Here is a 22,888-nt window from a genome sequence, read left to right on the forward strand (position 1 = left end):
ATGGTGAGAAACGACAGAAAGTTTTTAGCCAGATCCACAGCTTGAGAAATTCCAATACCTGTAATAGAGCCATGCTGATTTCCACCAATTAAAGAGCTGGCCCTTTATTTTCTTTTTGATATGCTTTCCCCTAACACATATACAATACTTTCCCAAAAGTAAAAGCTGCTTCAAAGCATTTTTAGAGGAACATTAAAGAAAAGGAAGTTGTAACACTCTAACACTGCCATTATTTTATCTAGGACTTTACTGCAATTAAAAAGAATATAAAATGCTGTTGTTGCCCTGGACACTTACTTTTGGATTTTTAGCCTTGGAAAAACACAGGCTCCGACTCCTTGTGTCAGAGCAAGGGCCTCCACACATTGTCCCTGCATTACGCTTTTTGATCCTGTTAAAAAATGTTACCCTGTGCAGCTCCACGCATCAAAGGAACGCTTGTACACACTGGGATCTGTTTCAGCCCTTAGGCAACGAGACCAAAAGACCCTTCTCATAAATTCTAATTCAAAAGTTTTTAGTTATCAAGAGGAAGTTTCCAATTGCTCTCTCACATGTGGGAAAATATGTAAGCTACTGAGAGGACCTTTTGTCTGCGGCTTTAATGGGGGCAATTTGCAAGGGGGAGTGCAAAGGTTCTAATATGCAGTGTGCACAGACAGTAAGCAGGCACATACTTGGTATTTAATGAAGTTCCATGAATCATTAGCCATACAATAACCATCGGGTTCTATAAATCACCTGCAAAGATTTCTTGGGCTTTTTTAGGCCAATAAGTTGAGCAGCAGAGTGGAGCACCTCGAGGAGACCAGGAAGCAGGAGGAGGAAGGAAAAGAAAAAGATAAAAGCGGGGCACACGATGTATCATCTCTTAGCTGGCCTGCCAACCCAAAATTAAATCCTGTTGGTTTAACTTGTTGATTTTACAGGAAAACAAGGCAATAAAATGAAACTTGTCCTTAATAAAACCCCACTGTGGTTTGCAAGAGGAAAATGTAGCTGGAAGATCGCATGTATTTTAGACATCTGAATTGGAAAATATTTAGGAATTGTTCAATTTTCTTTCTTTTTTTCTTTCTTTTTATTTTGTCTTTTTATTTATTAATTCATTCTACTGATGAAACATCCCTTTGGGAATTCCTTTCCTTTAAAAACATCAAACCCTATCTTTACAGCTGAATAAAAGTTTGATTCTTTCCAATTAGGAAAAAAAGTAAATGTTATTTGCAAGACAGACTCTCTCAAGTGGAGTTTTTTTATACTGCAGAACATTCCAGTAACATATAGCTCTGTACCCAACCTGAAAAGACCAAATTTTTGCTGTAATTATGCAGGATGCAAAATTCATACTGGGTGATTAAAAGGCAGAATGGCCATGATCCTCTGCTGAAAAATCCCAAATTCATTTTAGCTGGTCAGGAGGCCAGACAGCAGATTCTCTCAGTTGCTCAAGTCCCTGCTAAATCTCCCTAAAGCAGAGCAGTGACGTCTCACTCCTTCCACACTCACATGTATTCTGAGATGCCACACTGTAAAAAGTCCCTAGGTTAATTTATTTTTATTTTTAGTCTCAGAAAGACAAAGAAAGAGATCATGCCAGCAATGGCAATGCCATGCATTAGGACAAAGAACAAAAAAAAAATCATGTTTGGGACGGATGCTGTGTCTTGTTCACCTCAGAAAATTCTAAAACTAGGAGCTAAAATTACCGAATTCCCACCCAGAGGAAGGACAGTGGGAATAACATTTTACCGTGTCTCTTTCCTTTGCTCATCAGTGGAAGTCAGAGCCTAAGCCACTCAGCCTAACACCCCACAGCCCTCCCTAGCTAATAGGAGAAATTAAAACCGAGGGACAACTTTGCAGCTACAGCTGAACTCCCACATTTTGGCTGCATTTTCCCCTCTCACTCGCACTTGGAGATGGGTTATAAAATGCAAATGGCAGCAATCAGTCCCCGAGGTGGCATCGTGCCTGCGTGGCCCGCAGCGTGCTGGTGGCTGAGATAAAAGGAGATGGCAGCGCGCTGTTAATGCATTTACCTTTAAATACCACCCCTGCACGCCAGTATATCCAAGGGTTTCCAGCCAGTCCCTAATGATCATTTGTCCCCATCGCCATAAAAGCACCACACAGCACACTGGCCTGTCCCTGCCCAAGAGAGGCCCCAGCACTAAAACAGCGGGGAGGTTGCAGGTAAAGAATCCAAATAAATTAGCGGAGCAGTTTGTCCGGAGCGCCTGCCTGCCTGGGCCGTGCCAGGATCCAGACTTTGTTTCAGCTTCCCATCCAATCCATCATGTCAGGAACCAGAGCAGGGCTAAAGCAGGGAAAGATGGGAACTGGAAGACAAAACTGAGAGTAGGGAGGCTAAAAGAGAGATGCTGCCATAACCATCTCAAGACACGGCACAGGACATAAAAGAGCCTTTTATTGTGACTCTTCTCCGTCCTGAAAGTGATATGGCCAGCAATAAAACAACAAACCCACCAGTGTGATTCCTGAGCTGAGAGCGATGTAAAAAGCTTGGTTTGGAAGAATAATTACCCAATTTGAATTCACACAAGATATTTCAAGTTAAAATGTAAAAATAGCATAACAACGCCCGCAAACACTTTTTATGGTGCAGCTGCAAAGAACTGATTGCTGTGCAAACTCGATTTTTTTACAACTTTAAATAGCTATAATTCATCAACACAATTGCTATTTTTCCATTTTTAAGTTTATTCCCTGAAAATGATGCCCATTGAGTAAAGGAAGCTCTCTTCTTGGGCAGCTTTTAAAGTTGATATTCAAAGCTGAACTTTAACCTGAGGGAAATAACTATTTCATTGACTCTGGAACGGTGGGGAGGGAAGGAAGGTCTGAAAGGAGGGGAAATATTTGATAGGAACAACATCACACAAATTGAAACTTTGCAGCATTTTCACGTGAATTCAGATGAAAAATATTCAGCAGCTTTATCCAGTCCTAGCTCTGTCCACAATTCAGTCTGTCTTGTCCTGTGCTAATCCCTTCTCCTTTCACTGAAAGAAGAAGCACTTAATCACTTAGTGCAGATAGATTGCCAGGAGGTTTAATTAAAACAACTTATTTTAAGTGATCTTAAACAAGAGGTAAATGTATTTATTGTTCTAACATTTGGAGTGGGATAGGGGAGAGAGGAGGAATAACAACCTCTTGGTCCTTGGTATCAGGTTGCTCCTTTTATGAGCCATACGGTAGTGATTAGGAAGCTTAGTCCCTAAAAGTTTGCAGTCCAACTCTGAAGCACACTGTTGGGATTGTTTTCCCATGTTTCTGAGGCTCTGGTCCCCAATATTCAATGCAGAAGGCAGCAGTGGGCTGCATGTGAAAATGTTCACGGCCAAAGACATCAGCAGGGCAATGTCAGTTCTGGGCAGGGAGCTTCCTCATCCTGCTCTCCCGGAGGAAGGTGTGTGGGCTCTTCCATGTCCTTCTAGACTCATGACCTGAGGTAATATCCCCACATCCAAACACTTCCTGCTGCCAAGGGAATTCTGATCCTTCTCCAAATGTCTTCAGTCGTTATTTACAACTTGCAAGCAAGTATAGAACAGAACAGGAGATTTTTTCCTGTTAAAACACAGGAAAGTAGAACTCACAAGTCCAACTAGCAGCTATGTCTTGAGATACAAAGAAATAAGATGATCCCTATTACACTCAGAGTTACTTATATATATATATATATGTAAAAGAGGATTTTTTCCCCATGTTTCCAGGCTAAGAAGTCATGATTTCTTAACATAAGTCCATTTATTGCAAGCATTCCAGTGCTAGGCCTTGGACCTTTTAAGTGATGTATTCATGTTGGGAAATGAGTAAAGGAATATATGCAGCTTCCTCTTTGGGAGAACTTCAGCTGGGATGGTTGGATGAAATATAGGCCTCAGAACAGCCACTTGAAAGATTCCTACCGATTTCACTGGGCTTCACCTTGTTAACTCATCTGGATGCTTCACTTACTGCCAGTTCTACTGTGATAATCCTTGCAGAGGAATGGAGGAACTCCAGTTTGTAGCATTTAATAGCACAGCAACACCAGTAGCTGGAGCTAGATTCAGTGTCTGAGTCAGTTAAACCTTAATTTAAACACTTAACCACTGTGTATTTTGAGTGTGGGCCAAGTCTTGTTCGTGCTGAAATTACATGACACGGGCCGCGCTAAGATGTCAGCTCGAGCTACGCGCTAGAATGCAGCGGGGCATGAAGAGAGCCTGGGCTTGTGCTGGTCCTTCGCCCAAGCTCAGCTTTGTGCCTGCCTGGGGACATCAGTCCCTGGGGCCAGCACTGGGCAAATGAGCCAGCAGTGGGGCCAGTGGGTCAGCAGGGCATGTAGGGCCACGCCTATCCCACTGCCGGTGTCTGCTGGGCCCCGAGTATGGGGCCTGCTGTGCTCCACCAGGACGTCTGTCCCCCGTGCTCCCCGGACTAGCTACCCTTCCTTTACAGCTCCGTGTTGGATGCACAGGCTGCCAGCATGGCAACAAATGGCTGTGGAGGGAGAAACCACAGCAGGGGCCAAGGGCACACCCCACTGCCCAGGTGGCAACCTGGTGCCATCCCGAGGAGACCCGAGTGGGGACACCAGCTTTAAACAATCTCCCACTTACCGCCATTTTTGCGTGAATCCAAGATAAAAGGGGCACTTCAGACCTGGGAGAAGTTAAAGGTTTGTATTAAAAATCGACTGTCTGGCTTGAAAATTATGGAGCTTGACAGATGGAGGATGAAAGGCTGCAACAGAAGAAAAACACAGGCCACCACCCTTGACACCGCTGACCACCCCGTTGCTGACAGCTTCTTCCCACAGCCCCGCTCTCTAAAGCTCTTCCCGCTTTAAGGAAATGTATCAGAACACAGGAGTTTATCTGCCCTGACCTCTACCCCCAAACGGAACCCTCTTTCATGTTAATTCTCTTCACAAAACCCACCGCATGTAAGGTCCCTGCGGTGCTCTGGTTTATTTGGTTCTCATTATTTGTTGTTGGTGGTTGTTGCTGTTATCCTACAGCAGTTAAGCTCTGATCAAGAAATTCTGGAAGCACATTAAATATGATGTCGGGCTTGCTGCTTTCCACGGGTTTAAGGTGGGGAGCACAAGCCACATGCTGCTATTAGGAGAAGCTTTTAAGAAATAAGAACAGATGAGAATTTTTTATCGAAACATTTTAAATCAAGACAAAAGAACAGACTTCTGTGACAGCAAGATTGACAAGATTCCTCTCCTATATTTGGGTGGCACCTTTCCACAGTTATAGCTTAATAGTTCAGCAACAAAAAAATTCAGGGCCTGATCCTCTGGTACAAATATCACAAATCGCAACCTGTCTGTTCAGCTTAGGTTCCCCAAAACAAGGCAGGCATTAGGGAAATGAGCTGAAATGAGGTAAATATTATATTCACACAGATAGTGATAGCTGGGATCATTTTTTCCAGCAGACCACAAGGACTCTGATGATGACATATTTTAACCCCTTTCCATTCTTTGGCTGAACAAAATAATGTTCTGAACAAGACCCCCAAACTTTACAAGGCAACTTAAGAAGGATGCTGTAGTGTAATTTAAAGTTCATCTAGCAGTTCTCCTGACAGTATAAGTGAGGTCACAGCACGGCTGAAGAAAATTCATTCTTAAATATGAATGAATGGATGCTTATAAGACCTTTTGTTTTTCTCTTTTTCCCCAGAGTCGAATTTCTGCAGATGATTTTCCTCTGTTGTTGATGCTTAGAAGACACACAGTAATATGGGAGATGAGGGGAGGGACCCTCACACTGAACAGGAAGAACTGAAATAATAATTAAGATACAAGATTGTGATGCAGGAAAGGAGAATGTCATTCCTGGCTTTGCCTTGGTTTTCTGTGTGACCTGGAGCTACTCCTCAAAGGGACTGGGAGCAGTAGCTGGCACCGTGGGAAGAAGCCACAAGCAGGGTGACCTGCACAGAGCCTGGGCTGAATTAAACATCTCAGTGTTCTTGAAATAGCCTGGGGGCCACTGGCAATTGTGATGTGCTGGACAGGGAAGCATTTTAAACCCAAAATTTGGAGGGGGTGGGGGGGTGGGTGTCTACAAATCCCTGTCCAAGCTGCACTGAACAGATGTCAGACCAGGATGTTTGCCCAAAATCCTCTCCCAAATATATACAGCTACATTTCTTCCTATCAAAAACCAAAACAAACAAAGCATAAAGCAAGCAATAACAGAAAACAGAGCAGAGTTTACTCTCACAGTCCAGACAGATGATACGGCTGAGCTAATCTAAAGCATCCCTTCTGCCAGAAGGGGACAATTCTCCCTTTACTCCTTCCTCCTTATTTCCTCTTGCTCCAGTCCCTCCCCTCTGCTGCTGTGTCAGCTCTAAAGCTCATTTGACTGGACAGTGAGAGCCTCAAATCACAAACCTAATGAAAAACTGACCCATCAAAATACAGTTTTCTGCAAGATTAGTGGGTTAAATTGCCTCAGCATGTGGTCAGAGGAAAGCAGGACCTGCATGAGACAGTGACTGGGATCAGGGCTGGAGAGGGAGGGAGCACTTGGCTGTTGGAAAAGGTTACCTGTGCCTCTGGCTCAGGATATGCAACCCAGATTTTATCACCACCTTTAAATCATGTTTTATTCAGACACAGGGGAGCAAGACTCCTGTGCTTTTATTTTTACTGCATGTTCTTCCAGCCCCAGTGCCAACACACCACTGTCACTCTCCAACTTCCCTGTCCCAACCAAGGGAGAAGTTGCCACACTGCACACAGGACCATCAGTGATTTTAAGTGCAGGAGATAATAAAAAGAGGCACCAGTGGCAGGAGTAGCTGTCACTGACACTGAGCTGGGAACCCAGCTCCTTCTCATGACAAAATGCCATGGTTTATATTTCTCACAGGAACTGATAGAGAGGCTGAGGACCTCATCTTTCCCATCACAGATGTGTCCAAGCTGATGACCAAAATCACATCTTGAATCTCTCTCAGTCTTTGCTGGAGTGGAGAGAGAACTTCTTCCTGTTATCCGACAAGTGCATCTTTTCCAGTCCTTGCTGTAGGGACTGGAACTCCAGTGTGTGCCCCCTCTCCTTCCCCCTCCCCTCCCCAATAAATACCATCACTGTAAGGTTACATACAACTCTTACTTGAAATACATCTCCTACTTCCCAAATTAAAGATCAGCTCAATGGGCTGAAGGGACTTAAACTCTCTAAGCAGTGTAAGTCTGTCTGCAGCTAAATAGGGATTTTGAGAACCTAAGTTTTCAGCTCGTGGAGGGGACAGAGCCTTTAGGCACCTGGGCTGCCCACCCTGTCAATCTCCCACTTTGTTAGACAACAGAGGAGGAATCTGACTCCTTTGTTTCTCAGAGCAATTATTGTCACTGTGATTTTACACCGTAGAAGGACACAGTGCCTAAGGAACAATGATTACACGCGCAAAAGGGTGTTTTTTCTTTCAGGAAGCAGCATAAAGAAAAGTATTGCTCTTCAGCACAACATGGCATTTGGACACAGGACCACCAGGGTGATGGAGCTGTTTTTCCTCTCCATTCATCCATTTTAAAATCTGTAAGTTGCTATAAAATGAACAGATGCTATTAACACTTCAGTGGATTTGTGAGGAAACTGTGATTCATCCTCAGCAGCAAGTCAATATAAACACATGAGATTGCCTTCAATCTGCTTCCCAAGCCCTAGGAGGCCTCACAGAGTCAAAGAAAGAGATTTCTGCAGAAGATTCTTCTGGTTGCACACCCAGAATAATTGTCTAGTTTAATCATGGATGTCAGTTGCTTGTAGCTGAGTACCAAGCGTGGCTTTTGCTGTGGTATTTGCTGTGGAATAGATGTGAAATAATTGCACCAGGTAGGAATGAAGGTGGAATCCTTCGATCACTGAAGCCTGGAAGAGGTAGATGGTTTTATATCTAAATTCAGAGAAATAACTGAAGCATAAGCTTGGCCCATGTCAGTGAAAGAATGACATAAATGACCACAAATCTCCTGAATCCCAAACACAAGACAGTTTTATCACCAGCATTTTCTAAACTGTAAAAACCATAGGAAATAAAAAAAAGTAGAAGCTGTTATTCAGCTGGGCACTGGAACAAGAGGATCTTTTCTAAATCCTTTGCACTTCTGTGATCATTCTAATGCCTAATTTATGCTCTGTAGAGGTGAATTTAGAGGGCACAGGTGGTTTATTTGTGGTCAAAGCCTGGAACATCCCATCAATTTAGTTTAATCCTGGCACTGCAAAGTTTCCTACATGGCCTTGGTGAAATGTCACATTATGGTTCAGCCCCCTACCCCTGAAAATGAGCTTAATAACATCATTTACTCTCTCCATTGCACTGTTCAGATTATTCATGAATTTTTCAGGGTAAGAAAACATCTGCCATATGGCAGCAAGCACCAAAGAGCCCTGTCTTTAACTGCAGGCTCTGGGCTTTTCTATGGCACAGATAATTCTGACTTAGAATAGCTGTTTTGGGGCAGGATAATTGTTCTGCCACAGGGATTTACCAGGAGTGGAGACAACTGGTCCAAAAATGCAGATGAATGAAAAGCCTTTTTTTTGGTGGATTCAAGAAGATGCTGACTGAAAAAGTAATTTTTAGAGATCTGCTGGATGCTGGGGCCAAAACCAAAAGGTAAAGTTTCTAAAATAGGTGATAGCCTGGTGGCTGAGGCATTCCTCTATGATGGTGGAAAACAACAGAGGCAGACTTGAGTCACCCATTCCCTAAGTAACTGGTCCAACAAGCACCAGGTCACTTTTCAGCATCTTTTTGCTTTTTTCAGTGAAAAAATCCAAACAACCTTGATTCTGTCCTGCTAAAGAATGGAATACTTTCTGAGGCTTTAAAACCTTGGCAGGACAGAAAAAACACCTCGTCTCCTCTCTTAATTACAACGACAGCTCCCTAACACAGTCCAAGCCGAAAATCCCTTGTGTTTGTGCCTGGCCACTGGAAATATCACAGGTATGAAAAAATTTCATGCAATTATGTGATTCGGGGCACTTCCCAGACTTTTGCTCTTTTCTCTTAATTGTCAGGTTCTGTTCAAATACATGAAGTCTGTAGCTCTTTCCTTTGTGTGAATAGCTTTCTCAATCCCTATACAGCTTAATATTCTGTTGCCCTATTAAGCTAGCCATGCAGAAAACGGTTTCTAGCCAAATAATAGGAATAGCAAACGTATGAACTCTATACCTCAATGAGGTGTTAACTTCAAAGCCTTGTTATTTGGGAGTTGGGGCCATTTAAATGCTGACATTATTAGGCAAGGAAGTCTAAGAAACAAGCACTCAGTGGGAGTCAAAGATCTTTTTAAAAAGCATTTTCTTTATGCTCATCACACCCCAATTCATTTAGGATGGGCTCCTGTTCTATGCCTACACGTTTCCTAATTAAGACTTCTTTCCTTGCCACAATGTTTAGGTTGGAAGGAATCTGAGGCTCTCAGTGTACCCCCTTCATGATTGGCATATTTTGTTCTTTCCCCTCTCCCATCTCCCTGGTTGTAATTACATTACAGTGGCTTATCTCTCCATCAAAGGATGGGTAAGTGGTCCCTTTATAAACCTGCTCGAGCAGCTGTTGGCCAGTCAGGGAACACTGAGGCCTGACCAGAGCTACACTTTCCCCAAAGGGCTTATCTATATTATGCCGCATTGAATGCGATGTGAATCGGTGTAGACAAGAACAAATAGCATTCAGCACATGTCAGCTAAGTGCAGTTTTAGCCTGGCCTCATCAGTGTTTAATCATGATTAGCTGACATGCACAGTTTATTGTGGTCTTCACCAGCCAACATATTGTGACCGGTATTACGTCAATTACTCAGTTACCCAAAATTGCATTCAGACATGATTAAATCCTTCCATTTCTATGGCTTTGTGGAGACTCAGCGGCACGAATTTGGCTCTTTGGGACCTGGGCAGCCAAGGCTCACATCTAGGTCTGGGCCTGGCTCTTGTCACAGGATGATGCAAAGCCTCTGGACCATCCGCTCAGTGACAGCAAGGCACGGCTGCAACATGTGCAGGGATCTCAGACTGGCTGCAGACTAGGTCTGAGTGCTCAAAACATGAGGTCAGAGCACCACAGGCTTCACCTGGCAAAGAGGCAAATAATTGCTCCTGTTTCAGGTGGGGAATACCATTTGTGCCTTACCCAAAGCCCAAGGCGTTGCAGGTTTCCTGCTGCAAAAGCATCCTGCAATGCCACACCTGACTGCAGCTTGGGACAGCCCAGGGAAGAAGGTGCTAACTGAGGCACTGCCAGAAACTGTCTCACTCCTGCTGGGAGAAAAAGTGGGATTTATATTCCAAACATTATGAAATAATACCCCTTTATTCCTTAGACTCTTGCATTGCTAGCATTTAAGTCAGGTCTGCACACTTGCACTGGGTGAGCCCCACATTTGCAGAAGCAGCAGCTCCACACAGACTCCTTCTCAGGTCTCTTTGGGGCTGCCTGTTCATGTGCACGAGATCAGCTTCGTGTTTGCCCCATTCAAGCCTAATTCCAGCTTCGGTTCCAAAAGCAATAAACCCTTGGCAAAACTCTGCTGATACTAAAGGACTCGGAATTTTCTGTATACTCAGTATCTTTCTATAACTCAACATCCACATCCAACTCACCAACAATAGCCTAGGGGTTTTTTTTACTTTTTTTAATTCTTTCTAGAAATCCTGAGGCGCCAGGTGAATGGCAGAAATCATAATATTTATTTTTCTGGCCCAGATCACTTGCAGGGATTTCACAGAGGCATAGCAGGCAGTTGGTACCTTTTCAGCTGGAGTCCCTGTTCTAGTTTTGCACCCAATAACCTCATAGCCAGTGTATGCATTACCCATTTTTTTTCCAGAAAGGAAAATATCCTATGGGCCCTTCTGCTTCTGCTGAGCTTGCGTGTTGTGGGGTCGATGGAAGATCACCTCTTCTAGTGGTGCCCGCTCCTCCAAGTGCAAAGACACGTGGTTTGGGAACAAAAGGCATTATTCAGCCCCTGGGAGCAGAACACTGGCATCTATGTTTTACAGACTATTTGAAGCCCGAGATTTTTAGGGGTCAGCAGCTTCCCCAACCTCTGTGCTCATTTTGCTGGCACCCCTTGGGCAGGAGAGCTACAACAAGAACAGTCTTTCTGAAACCTGGGCATCCTCAGGCTCCCAGAACTGGCAGTTACTGTGTGCAGGGAAATTCTAAGTCATGTACAGTTGAGGCCACATCTGGTGTGAAATGCATTTACCCTAAGCACCCCGACCACACTGAGGCAATGTTTAAAAGCTACAACATTTTCAACTAAAACACCATGAATCAGTCATCCGCTCTCTACATTTTTTCCTTCCTAACACAGCAGATCGCTGAAATATTCATGCACACATTTTCTTTCCTAATCTTCCTCTTCCTCCCAGCCTGAATCTGAGGAGCAGGAAAGTGTAGTGGGCAAACCCAGAAACATTTGTTGTACTTGGATGTCTGGCTGTAGCTCCCGGTTGTGGTATCGCTGGATGATTCCAGGCAAAGAGAAGCAAGCTTTACTCACCAAAGTTAAAATCTGGCACCGATTCTGCTTTTGCTTATTTTGGTATAAAGCAGGAATTTCTCCTCTTTAGTCAGTAGGGTTGTACCACGAGGGTAAATTAGAGGGGAGGCAACTCAGCGTGTAATAAACAGGAGTGAGAAAAGAGAACCCTGCGGGAGGCGAATATGAATTGGGTAATTTGAGAAAAATAAAATAACCTACGGGGATAAACTGAAGCTATTTTGCTAAAAAAAAAAAAAAGACGAAAACTGCCCTTACTTGGTCCAGGAGTATCAGGTTTAAAGCCTGATGAATTCAACAAACTTTTGAATCACCAGGTAAGGAGCCTAACAAGATTTTCCTGCCGAAGTGCTGAGCGACTTCATCCACCTCTGTCATTGCCATTCCTGTGCCTGATCCAGGCAGGATCCCTAGAACCTGTGCATGGATAAGGTACCAGTTGAACCAAGAGTTTTGGAAAGTAGTAGACATTAGGAAAAGAGCCATGAGACGAACTGAAAAGTACGAAATCGGGAAAGTGCGCTATCAACCTAACAAGGAGAAGGTTAGGGAAAAATACATGTGGGAAATGGGAAATGCAACAGGCAGATCATCAACATAACTGCCATAGGTATTCCTGGAATTTGAAGTGAAACAACACCAGACTAAAAAGAAAAGCCTGCATTTCAATTATTAAGTATTAGGTCCTGTCTCCTCCCCTCAGTATTGACAGCTGGGATATTATATTAATTATGTTATGTTATGTTGTATTTATTATATTATATTATATTATATATATTATATTGTGTCTCAGGTTGCCTCTTTTGGACGAGGGTTATGCTCATGTTTTTACTTTAGATATTGTCAACTTCTCAACTGTTCTAGTGGAAATGCTAAGGTACAATATATTTCCCCTAAATATTTCTGACAGGAGCTAATCCGAGGAAGTTCTGTAGTTTGCACTACAAAGTGGGTAGCAAAGGTGAGCACGAAGCGTCATCACACGAAGGATTTCTGGATTTATAAACCATGGTCTGATTATTCCCATTTTATAGAGGAGTCACTGAGGCAAAGGGGGTGGTCTTGTCCTATGGCTGTAAATGGAGGCTCCAAGAAAGTCCTTGTTATGTGCACTGCCCTTGAAGCTCTGCTAATGCTTTGTCATTAGCTCAGGCTTCCTCCCAAAAGTTGGAGGTGTTTAACCAGCCAGCTGGGGTGTGACTGCAGTCATTTGAGCCCTGTTCTGGAAGGTGCCTGCCCGTGCAGCCAGAGCACACCACCTCTCCGTGCCACCATGAACACCTTGACACCACTATCATTATTACCTGAGGGCTGATTTTAGTAAGGGGTACCTTTTCAGTTACAATTGCACCAAACTATGAGCTCTGTAGCCAGGCTCGCTGGGAGAGTCAAATCAGTGAAAAAAAAATAAATTAAGGATAGGCCTGGCCTTAGTTTTAGGGGCTGTCTCATCCTGGTTTTAACTGATTTCTTCCCCCTACAGAGCCCTATCCCCAACAGTGCCTCCTGTCATCAAGGGCTGCACTGAACTGCACTATCAGCAAACCTTCAAGCCTTACAAAGAGAGAAGAGAACATGAATTAGCTGAAATAAAAGACCTTGGCCAGATTGCTTTGTTGGATAAAGCACCTTTGTTGTAAGAATGTGGGAAAGGAGAGTCCAGCCACAGCTCATCCAGATTCCTTAGACACACACGCCCAGTGGTATGTATTTGTGAATATTTTCCACATTTATATCTGCTAACCAAAGCAACCAGTTTTTACTTGTTTAATTACTGCCGAAGAAAGAGGAACTGTCAGTGCTTTAAAGAGTTATGCCAAAGCACAGGGTGGGTTCTCTCTGATTCATATGCTGCATGGCTACAGAAACCAAGACCCAGCATCAGGAATGCCAAGCAGTTAAAAAAGCAGCAGTCCAGCTCTATGGCGTATTTTTAATCTAACTCCCTCATTAAATTAATGTTATTCCTGACTTTCCCAGCAATTTAGCAGCGTATCAGCCGTTTTATCAAAACACAAGGAAACAGGAAGACCTTTTGGGGGGTATAAGTGTGGGACCTAACAGACTGTGCTATGCTAATGAAGTTTTGCTCCTCTTATTTTCCAAGCGAATGAAAGTCACCGCAGCTCTGGCTCTCTCTTTAACTTCATTGGTACACAACATTACCACAGGAAGTAGATTAAATAAATACATATGATTGGTTTTTTACCGAAGTGGAAAATATCCCTTGTGCTTTGTGCACAGAAAGGCATGGAGGTGACCTATGTGAAGCCTTTCTGAAAATCACCACCGCCATTAAAAACCCCCAAATCCTCGTAGTCCGGAAGATTTTCAAGAAACTTGGCAGATTTTGGTCTTTCCATCCCCGGTGAAGATACAAATTTGTGAAGAGTAAGCTGAGGATGCCAGCTACCTCCTCTATATATCCAAAAACTGGTCTTAAATCTCACAGGAAGAGAGGGAGATGATACACAACAAGAAAGAAAATTTGGGGTAATATTCCATGGACATTTGAGTGGATCAGAATCAGAATGGAAAATGCGCTCTAATAAAGCTCTGTAACATTATTACCATAATGACATCTGCACCTGGCTTTGGGAGGATTTACACCAGGTTGTAAGGAGACACACAGGGAAGCAGACACTTCTGGATGCACAGGAATGCAGTGTTCAGCCTTGAGGTGAATTTGCAGGGTGATCCTGAACCCTTCCAGAGGCCTGAAATTTCTGCCCATCCGTCTCGTTCCCATGCTTCTTATCTCTGTCTGTTATTAAACTACAGGGTTTAACCTCCTTGCTCAGTCTTTCCATCTGCAAAGAGCAATATTCACTTTCCTTTCAGAAAAGGATTTTAGGATTAGAGAGATGAGAGTGCTGCCTCTGAGCATGGAAAAACCCCAGACAGATGCACAAAACGAAGTCAAGATTTTGATGTAGGGTGGCCACTGCTCCATGAACTGTGAAATGAAGGAACAGTGGGCAGGAAAAGAAAGACACTTCTCCTGGGACCTTCAAAAGTAGCTGTCTAAACCTGGAGATTTCACATCTAGAATCACACATTTGATAGCCCTTTATAAGCCCTCCTGCAATTTACATGTCACAGTATCCACGACAGGTAAATTAACTTAATTACAACCATCACACACTTGAGAAAACTGGGACACAGCAAAGAAGCAGCTCATTGTCACCACTGGCCCTACAGCCCAGACCTTTCTGATGGGTAAATCACTTGTCAGAAAACACCAATTCAAGTTTTAGTTTCCTAACATAGGATTCCACCCAACACCCTGAGATTGGCCAAGTGTCCCTGAGGTTATTCAGAGGTAAACCAAGGGTTTGTTTTATTTGTTTTAAGTGAAATTACACTGCTGAAACAGTGTTGAAGAGAGAAGGGTTTAGTTCTACAAATCTTGCACCTTGCAAGTTCAAGTAGCCCCTCTAGACAGCGTATTTTATGCTGTGCTGACATGTATATAGAGGAACAGTTGAAGCAAGAAGCCTCATATCCATGATTTGAGCAGGAACAAGAAGGATACTGTTCAGGTACGTTTGTTATATCCTCAGATACACTGGTGGTGCTGGTATGAGTTTCCCAGAGCCAGGTTCTAAATGCAGTTGTGCCCAAATTAAAAGTGACTCCCCTGGACACAATTATCCCAGGTCTTCCCTTTCGATGTCCAGTTAGAGACCAAATGATGTTGTCACATTTGTGTTCACAGCCAGTAAGTGGCTGTGTCCAGCAGAATATGATTCATTTCTATAGTAAGTACAGTTTTTGGGGGCTGCATTGCTCACTGTTCAGGAGACAAGGGATAAATTCATGGTTGGGGAATATACAGCAACAAGTGAAGGCACAGAGAAACCAACATGAGAGAAGCAAAACAAGTTTTGAAAGTGGCTTTTGCTTAATAACAGCTCCCACCCAATAGAAAAACTGCACTGTCGGTGGTGAGGAACGATAAGGGAAAACTTGCATCACCAGAAAGGTTGTCCCAGAGAAAACTGCTGTCTGGGGAAGTTCAGAGGAGAATCCAGTCTTTCTTCTGCCCTGAGCATATCAGGTTTTGAGGATTTCGTGCAAGGCTTGAAGCAATTTTCAATGCTAAATGTTAACAAGGCTTTCAGATAGTCCTGGGATGTTGGGATGCAAGGACCGAACAAGATCCGTTTACACAAGCAAAATGGATATTTAAATAGAAAGCAGCCACCATCAAAAATGTTTTTTAAAATGCTGTTTTGGTTAATGCAACGTACTGTACTTCTGCCAACAAAGGCGGTTTCTGATCAGGACATGCCGTGCTTTCCTCTGGAGATTTTGCAGGCAGGGTGGTCTTCCATGAGGGACGGGAAAGGGCTTAGTTAACATTACACATCCTTCATACATGCAGGCTGGTCAATGTAAGGCGTTGCAGCTGTGCAGTTTGTCACCAAAAACCAAGCTGAAAGGAGTCTAAATGCAGGAGACCGACGGGAATATGACCTGGTCACTCTCTACACCTTTGATTCTCCCCTTACATAACAAAGCAACTTCTCCTGCATTAGTGCAGCCTTGGTCTTTAGAGAGAGTAGTCAGATGGTAAAGACAGGGAACAAAAAGGGACAGTGCAAAATACCCTAATAAAGTGATTTCTTATTTTCCCATAGACCAGAAAATAAGCCTGCAGTCCCATTATGCTACTTTACATTTACTTTGGTAGGAAAAAGCTTTGGCACTGGAAGAAGATTGCACTTTGTACCACAGAGATCTAAATCCATTCTGAAGGCAGGAGCTGCTCTAAAGGCCTCAGCTTCCCCTGTCTTTACAGGTGCCTGTAGAAATCACCTCTGTGCAAAGGAGGGGTGTAGCTGGCAAATCAAGTGGATTTCAGTGGGATAACATGTTGCTTCTATTTAAGAAAGCATCCCTGACCAGTGCATGTTTAAACCCAGAGAGACCTGAGCACAGGCTTAAAGCTAAACATATGCTGAGGTCTCTTCCTGAAACAGATACACGTGAGGAAACACTGATCAGTTAGAATATGGGATTCATTCTCTGGTTCATCCCCTCTTTTCCTCCTAGAATTTCTAGAGTCTGAAATGCAAAGAGTCCATCTAAGCTAATAGGGAGATGTTTATGTAATTATATGTGTGTAGCAGGTACAAAGAACCTATTTTAATACCATAAACATGATGGTCACCTTCCAGGTTAAGCAATTTACTAAGATCATTTGGTTTTATATTGACCTATCTAAAAATTTGCAAGTTGGAAATTTTGTGTCTCTCTTTGAAGCAAAGTAACCAAGCCATACTATCTCCCAGGTACTAATTCCAAGAAAATAGCTATTACACCTATCATCCATATTATTAATGTTATTATTATTATTATTATTAGCAGTGTTTTCCATCCTGTGCAAAGCAAGCATTTGAAATAGGGCATGGATATGAGATTATCATACCATTAGAACCATTCTCCTTCACTTCTGTGGTTAAGACTAGAAAGACTTGGGAAACCTGTTTATCAGATTTCTTAAATTCCAAAGGTTTTAGCTGTAAAAATTCAGCTCCGGCAAAAAGGAATCATCCAGGAAAAGATGCCATCATTTTTCCTAATCTCAGCCAAAGCTTATTCTGAAAGAATTTCCACTGAAATAAATGGGATAGTTCGCAACGTCGGGTCTATTCAGCATACATACAAGTGAAGGAATGCTGCACGCAATTTTGAGGCATTTTCTTACTCCCTTATTCCCAAGTTACAATATAGTCAAGATGGCCACTTCAGTTCTCAGGCTCACAGCTTGGAGTGCTGCTCCAAAAGCACATTCCTGGCTGAGATGGGATCTCCAGGAAGTGGGATCAGCACATGACTGAGCACGTCCAAGAGCACAGTTGGATGCACAGCCCAGGCCATGGCTACTTCCAGTTAGGAGTTTGTGACCCATCGCATTCCTGCAGAGACTCTCTCACCATCCCTCTTCCCTTCCACTTCCTCGGATTTGCCACATCTTTTGACAGAACCTCCTTCCAGCTGGAGGCTTTAGAGGATGAGTGAAGTGGTTGGGATGGACAGGAAGGGTAACCTGGATCAGCAGCAGCCGAGGCAGCACATCTGCTCACACACAGAACCTGGGCAGCAGTGCTGGAAATCTCCTGTGTGGGATCCAGCTGAGGGCATCTTCAAGGCTACTGTTCCCATACATCAGCAGCTATGAGGAGGGGGAACACACAGCCCCATCCCAAACTAGGATGATCCCATTCAAGACTGAGGTATCCCTGCAATGTGTAGTCACAAACATAGAGAAAGAGTAAGGATTTACAGTTTGTACACAACAGTGGCACCGTCAGTAGGGTTATAAACCAAGTGCTCATCAGTTACACCATGATTTTGCTCACTTAATTCTACCTAATTCAGGTCCTTCATGGCAGCCTTTGAGACATGATGAAATCTCCTTATTTTCTAGCTCCCATTCATCCCAACTCCAGGAGATACATACCAAGCTCATGCCATAGTGACCTCCACAATCCACACTTTGCACCTCGGGCTGCTCTTTCAATCTGCCAGCTCATTATTCTGCCTGGTGGACATTCTGCACAGAGGAGAGAAAAGCCCAAAATCTTGTCACTGCGCAAGAGTAACCTGCTTTTAGACCTTTATCAGGCATATATTTATACCAGATGACCTACTTGATGCCACAAACCATGAAAATCTATCTTGAATTTCTTTATAAAAATTGCTGGGGGCTGTACCAAGCAATCATTCCCAAAATTCTGAAATGAAACAATTTCAAAGTCTATGTTACAAAAATAGCATGTGGTGATACCAGCTTTGGAAGATTAGAGAAATGAGGCACAGCTACAACCTACTCACCTTGGACAGTCTTGATGAAGCACTCATGTAAACACAAGGACACTCAAAAAGAACACATTCATTACAATTTCCTGGGGGAAAATTCTCAAAATGCCACAGAAAGCACCACGACTTTGGGATATGCATCCAAAACACAAGGTAGAGAAGAGCTGTTACAGTGTGGAAAAGCTGTGCTTGGAAATCCTTGGGATTCTACAAGCCCCAACCAGGTATTCATGAAAACAGAGGAGGAACTTGAAGGAAGAGGGAAGTCATGCTTAACAACAGGTCCTTGGTACTTAATAAACCATTAGCTTTTGAGATAGATGCATCTCGTGTATATATTTACATATTTCATAAGCCATAGCTATTTGCCATACAGGGCTTTGCTGGTTTGGGGTTTTTTTCCCAGAATGCTATTTCAGAAAACTAATAAGTTTCTGCAATAAAATTTCCCCCTCTGGGTTGTATATTGAAAAGAACAAAAGAATTAAGAGTTCTGATTCTCCGACTTCCTGAGACTGCTGTCATTACTAAATGAATGAACTAATTTTGTGATGAAAGTCATTCTTAGAAGAAAAATATTGAAATATTAATATCTCCCTACTTTTTAGTAGAAATGGGTGATGTTAAAGTTCTGCTGCACTTACTGCTCTGAAATACCAATGTAAATTGGTAAAACCAACCCAAACTGATCTGATTTGGTTCCCCTTTTTTTTTTCTAGAGGGTGGAAAATTTTGTTTTGCTTTTTTCCTGACTCATGAAAGACACCAGACAGTGATGTGGATGATGTGGTGAAAGCTCTGAAGAAAAAAATCTACTTAAGTCAAGGAACAGGGGAAGTGGTCACTCTGCGAGGTCATTTTCCTGTGAGACTCTGTGACAGCTGGAGAAAATTAACCAAAATATCTGCATTCCAGAGAGGTATAAAAAGAAGAAAGAAAGGGAGGGGAGAGGGTCAAATGTCTTGTGGAAACCTGTAGGAATGGCAATGGCATTTTCTATATGGGCTCGCTCAATCTGGTTTCCTGACAAAATCCTACAAAAATAGGAGGAGATTTTTAAGGTCTCAGAGGGTAGTCAGGCAGCCAGCTCCCTTAAAAGTCAGCAGGACATTCATTAAACTTGAACAGATTAGCTGCATTGGATCTTTTCTCTGATGCTGGCACAGGGACCACACAGAAATCCTGTTCCTAACACTTTATTACCATTTAAAGCTTTACAGATCAGTCACACTTCCAGAGTGGAAGAGCTTGGAAGACAGCAATAATACCAAGGTAATCAGATAGATTCTTTGGTTTCCATGTTTGTATTTCAAGGAAATAGCCAGTGAATGCCAAATTTGCTTCTACACTATTTCTGATTCCCCAGCATTGCTTTTGTTTTGCAATCCTGTAAAACTAAAATTTTTTCAAACATTTTAAAAACTGATTTGTATTCTCTTAAAAAATCTCACAGTTTTTTGTGTCCTATTTCTCCCAGGCCAGAACCAAAACTGAACTTTAAAGCCTTAATCCTGTCAAAATTAGTGTATTTTTGTGAAACATTTTGACTCTGCCAAATTGAATATCAATTGAAACCATACCTTCCCACCTTCAGAGCACTTCCATCCCCATGGATCCTCTGATCATTTCAGACTACTCTGCAAAGAAAAAGAACAGTAAACAAAGTCTCTTTGAGGTGAAGCAGCTCTCTGTCGCAATTTCAAGCAATGAAATCAATTCATGCATGAGGGATTCTGAGTTAACAAAACTCTGCAGACCCAGGCTCAGGCACCCTCTCAGTGGGAGCAAGACAGACAGAAGGACACAGGCAGGAGTCAGGAGATGACATCCACAAGCAGAAGCAAATCAAAAGGACTCACAAGCAGAATTAAGATATTTTTCCAGAGTCCCAGGCTTTACAGTTGAGGTGAGGATTTCAAAACAATACAGCTCTTGTTTGGGTAACTAAATTTTACAGACCAGTCCATATCTGTGACCTCCCGCTGCAAGATACGGAGCCAGATTTCCCTCTGAAAATCCATCTACCTCTCGAGCTTTTTTGGGAAGCTGAGCCTTTCCAACAGCCCTGTGCTAAAACCATAAGCCTTTCTAGAATTGCTGCAAAAAGGCAGAAATGCTACAAAGAATTTTGAGACATCGCAACCCATAGCAGGTTACCTACAAGTGGAGAAGCAACTACTTCACATCTGCAGCAAGGCTGTGCGTTGTGGTGAGATCTGGACATTCCCTGTTCACTGCTGGTTTCACATTCATTACAGCCAGGATAAAATAGCATGACTTTTAGCTAGCGAAAGCAGAATCTGCGGAGAAAGTTGCAGAAGGATTTCATGTGGTCTCCAAAACCTAACTCAGCGACACTCAATCCTTTCTGCTGCAAAACACCATCAGTGTCTTTTCCTCATAGCTAGACCACTTTGTTTGAAGTCTCTGTCTACAGTTATCACCATGTCACTGCTCTTCATTTAACCTGATTTTCTCAGGCGGTTTATCTTTTTCGTGGGGCGAAAAGAAAACAGTGTCTGATTGGGGAAGATGGATTTGTTTGGTTTTGTTTTCTAAAAATTTATTTTGATTTGCCCATTCTCTCTTTTCCTTTATCCTTCCAATGATAAATAGCTGTGAGGGAAGTAAGAGAGCTCCAAAAGGAGAAAAAAAAAAAAAGGATGTGGCAGTTTGCATTACTAACTCCATTTAATGCTAACCTCAGGTTGTGTTTGGAATCTGATGTAGATTTTGTCCAGGTAGCTACAAAAATTTCCCGAACTACTTAGAGAACAGATAATGGTTTAAAACAAGCATAAAATGGTCCAAAATCACACCTAAATCCAAACGTAACCAATTCAAAACTCAGTTAACTCTAAAACATGTTGAATTAACTTCGTTTTTAAGGAAGTGTTTCATTCTTGCACTTCTTGTTTAATTTTTAAATGGACCAAAAGCAGAAGTTCGAAATGCCACATGAAGCCTTGCTCTCATAAGATTGCTGCTTGAGCTTCACCTCAGTGGGATTCAGAAGATTCCAGATAAACTATTTAGCTTGCTATCTGAACCAAAATGCTGAGCTTTTGAGGATTACCCAACCTCCTATCTTTACCAGACACCTTTTTTACCGATTAGTGCCTCTAAGCCATCATAAAACCTCTCCCCACACTGGGGATTTTCTTGACCTGGTCATGGCGGTGCTTGTTCCTGCCATGGAAGTGGCAAGTTTGCCAGAGCAGCTTTCCTGGGTACTTTGACCACTTTTAGCTGTTCATAAGGAAGGAGAAGGGAAGTAGTTCATAAGAAACTTTCTGGTACTTGTCATATTTCACTCTCAGTACTTTTCTGTGGCTAATTTGATTAATTTTTAAAAGGTAAATATTGAAATACATTCATTGACATCCTATTATCTGTGGTTGTTTACATATAGAGGGCAAATCCTCTCCACCATTCGAAGCCAAAATAAACAGATCTTGTACAGGCAAGTTCCAAACTGTCCAGGGGTGTTGGATTTTTCACCAGAGGCTGCAGAGCTCTTTAATGCCTATTCCTACACCCCAGGTGTGCTTTTTTTGCAAAGATGCTGTGTTTCCTAGAGAATCTTCAGGCACAGTTAGTAGCTTTCAGCCTTGACTGAAGCAATGTCAGCTTAGCAACCTTTCACTTCTACATTCTTCATTAATAAAGAGAAGAAAGACATGACAACCTTGAAAGAAGATATTTGACCTATTTATCGACCTTGAGTGTGAGACTGAAAAGCACTGTAAAAGGCTGGGTGATCTGACTTCTTAACCTAACTCAAGGAGCCGTTCTCAAATTAGCTAATTTTAATGAGTGGATGAAGTATGCAGAAGCCCTTCACACCTTTCTACTAAGGTGTGCGGTATCTTCATACCAGATAATTGCAAGTACGAAAGGATACAATCTTCTTTTTTAAAAAGTCACAGAATCATTCACTAGCCAGTCTCCTAATTCTTCACTAAATTCCGAGTTTGAAAATCTACTGTCATTCTCAAACAAAAATAATTTTTAGAGAATTAGCTATCAGTATATATATATATACCAAAATTGGTAATAGTGTCCTATTTAGGAAAAACTCAACACTTTTATGCTTCAAATGAATATATTTATAACCAAATATATCAATCTGAGAACATGTATTTGATAGAAGCATGAAGAGTAATGCTGAACCTGTATTAATATGTGATTCTTTCTGCAGCAGAGCTGAAAACCAAAATAAATGTACAATTAAATGTTACCAGTGTTTATCATACAGGGTGATGTTCTGGTATTTGCTTTCAGGTAAGAACATTCCTCATCATAAACTTATTTCTCCTGGATTATCATTTTAAAAAGAGATAAGAAGCTTTTGAATTATTTTCTCTTACTAGGAAGGTGAGTAGATTACATAACTGTTTTTGTTCCATGGATCAATCTCCATTGCTTTGCATACAGGGTAGACTTAAGATGTTACCATTAGCAATTTACACCCACTTGCTGGCCATA

The 22,888-nt window shown here is 42.4% G+C and overlaps 1 long non-coding RNA gene across 1 annotated transcript in view; it reads right to left on the reverse strand.

The window, feature by feature from the left end:
• LOC121661854 overlaps positions 1-20,149 on the reverse strand; it is a 49,064-nt gene extending 28,915 nt beyond the window's left edge. Inside the window, exons 1-2 of the long non-coding RNA XR_006015108.1 lie at positions 19,981-20,149; positions 18,042-18,134 (exon numbers count right to left, since the gene is read on the reverse strand). This is a non-coding gene — a long non-coding RNA (uncharacterized LOC121661854). The remainder of the gene's footprint in view (positions 1-18,041; positions 18,135-19,980) is intronic.
• Positions 20,150-22,888: the final 2,739 nt, after the last annotated feature.

Source organism: Corvus kubaryi, unplaced genomic scaffold (genome assembly GCF_017639235.1).
Source record: "Corvus kubaryi isolate FWS band 111438036 unplaced genomic scaffold, C.kubaryi_AGA036_p1.0 37201, whole genome shotgun sequence".
Lineage (NCBI taxonomy): Eukaryota > Metazoa > Chordata > Aves > Passeriformes > Corvidae > Corvus > Corvus kubaryi.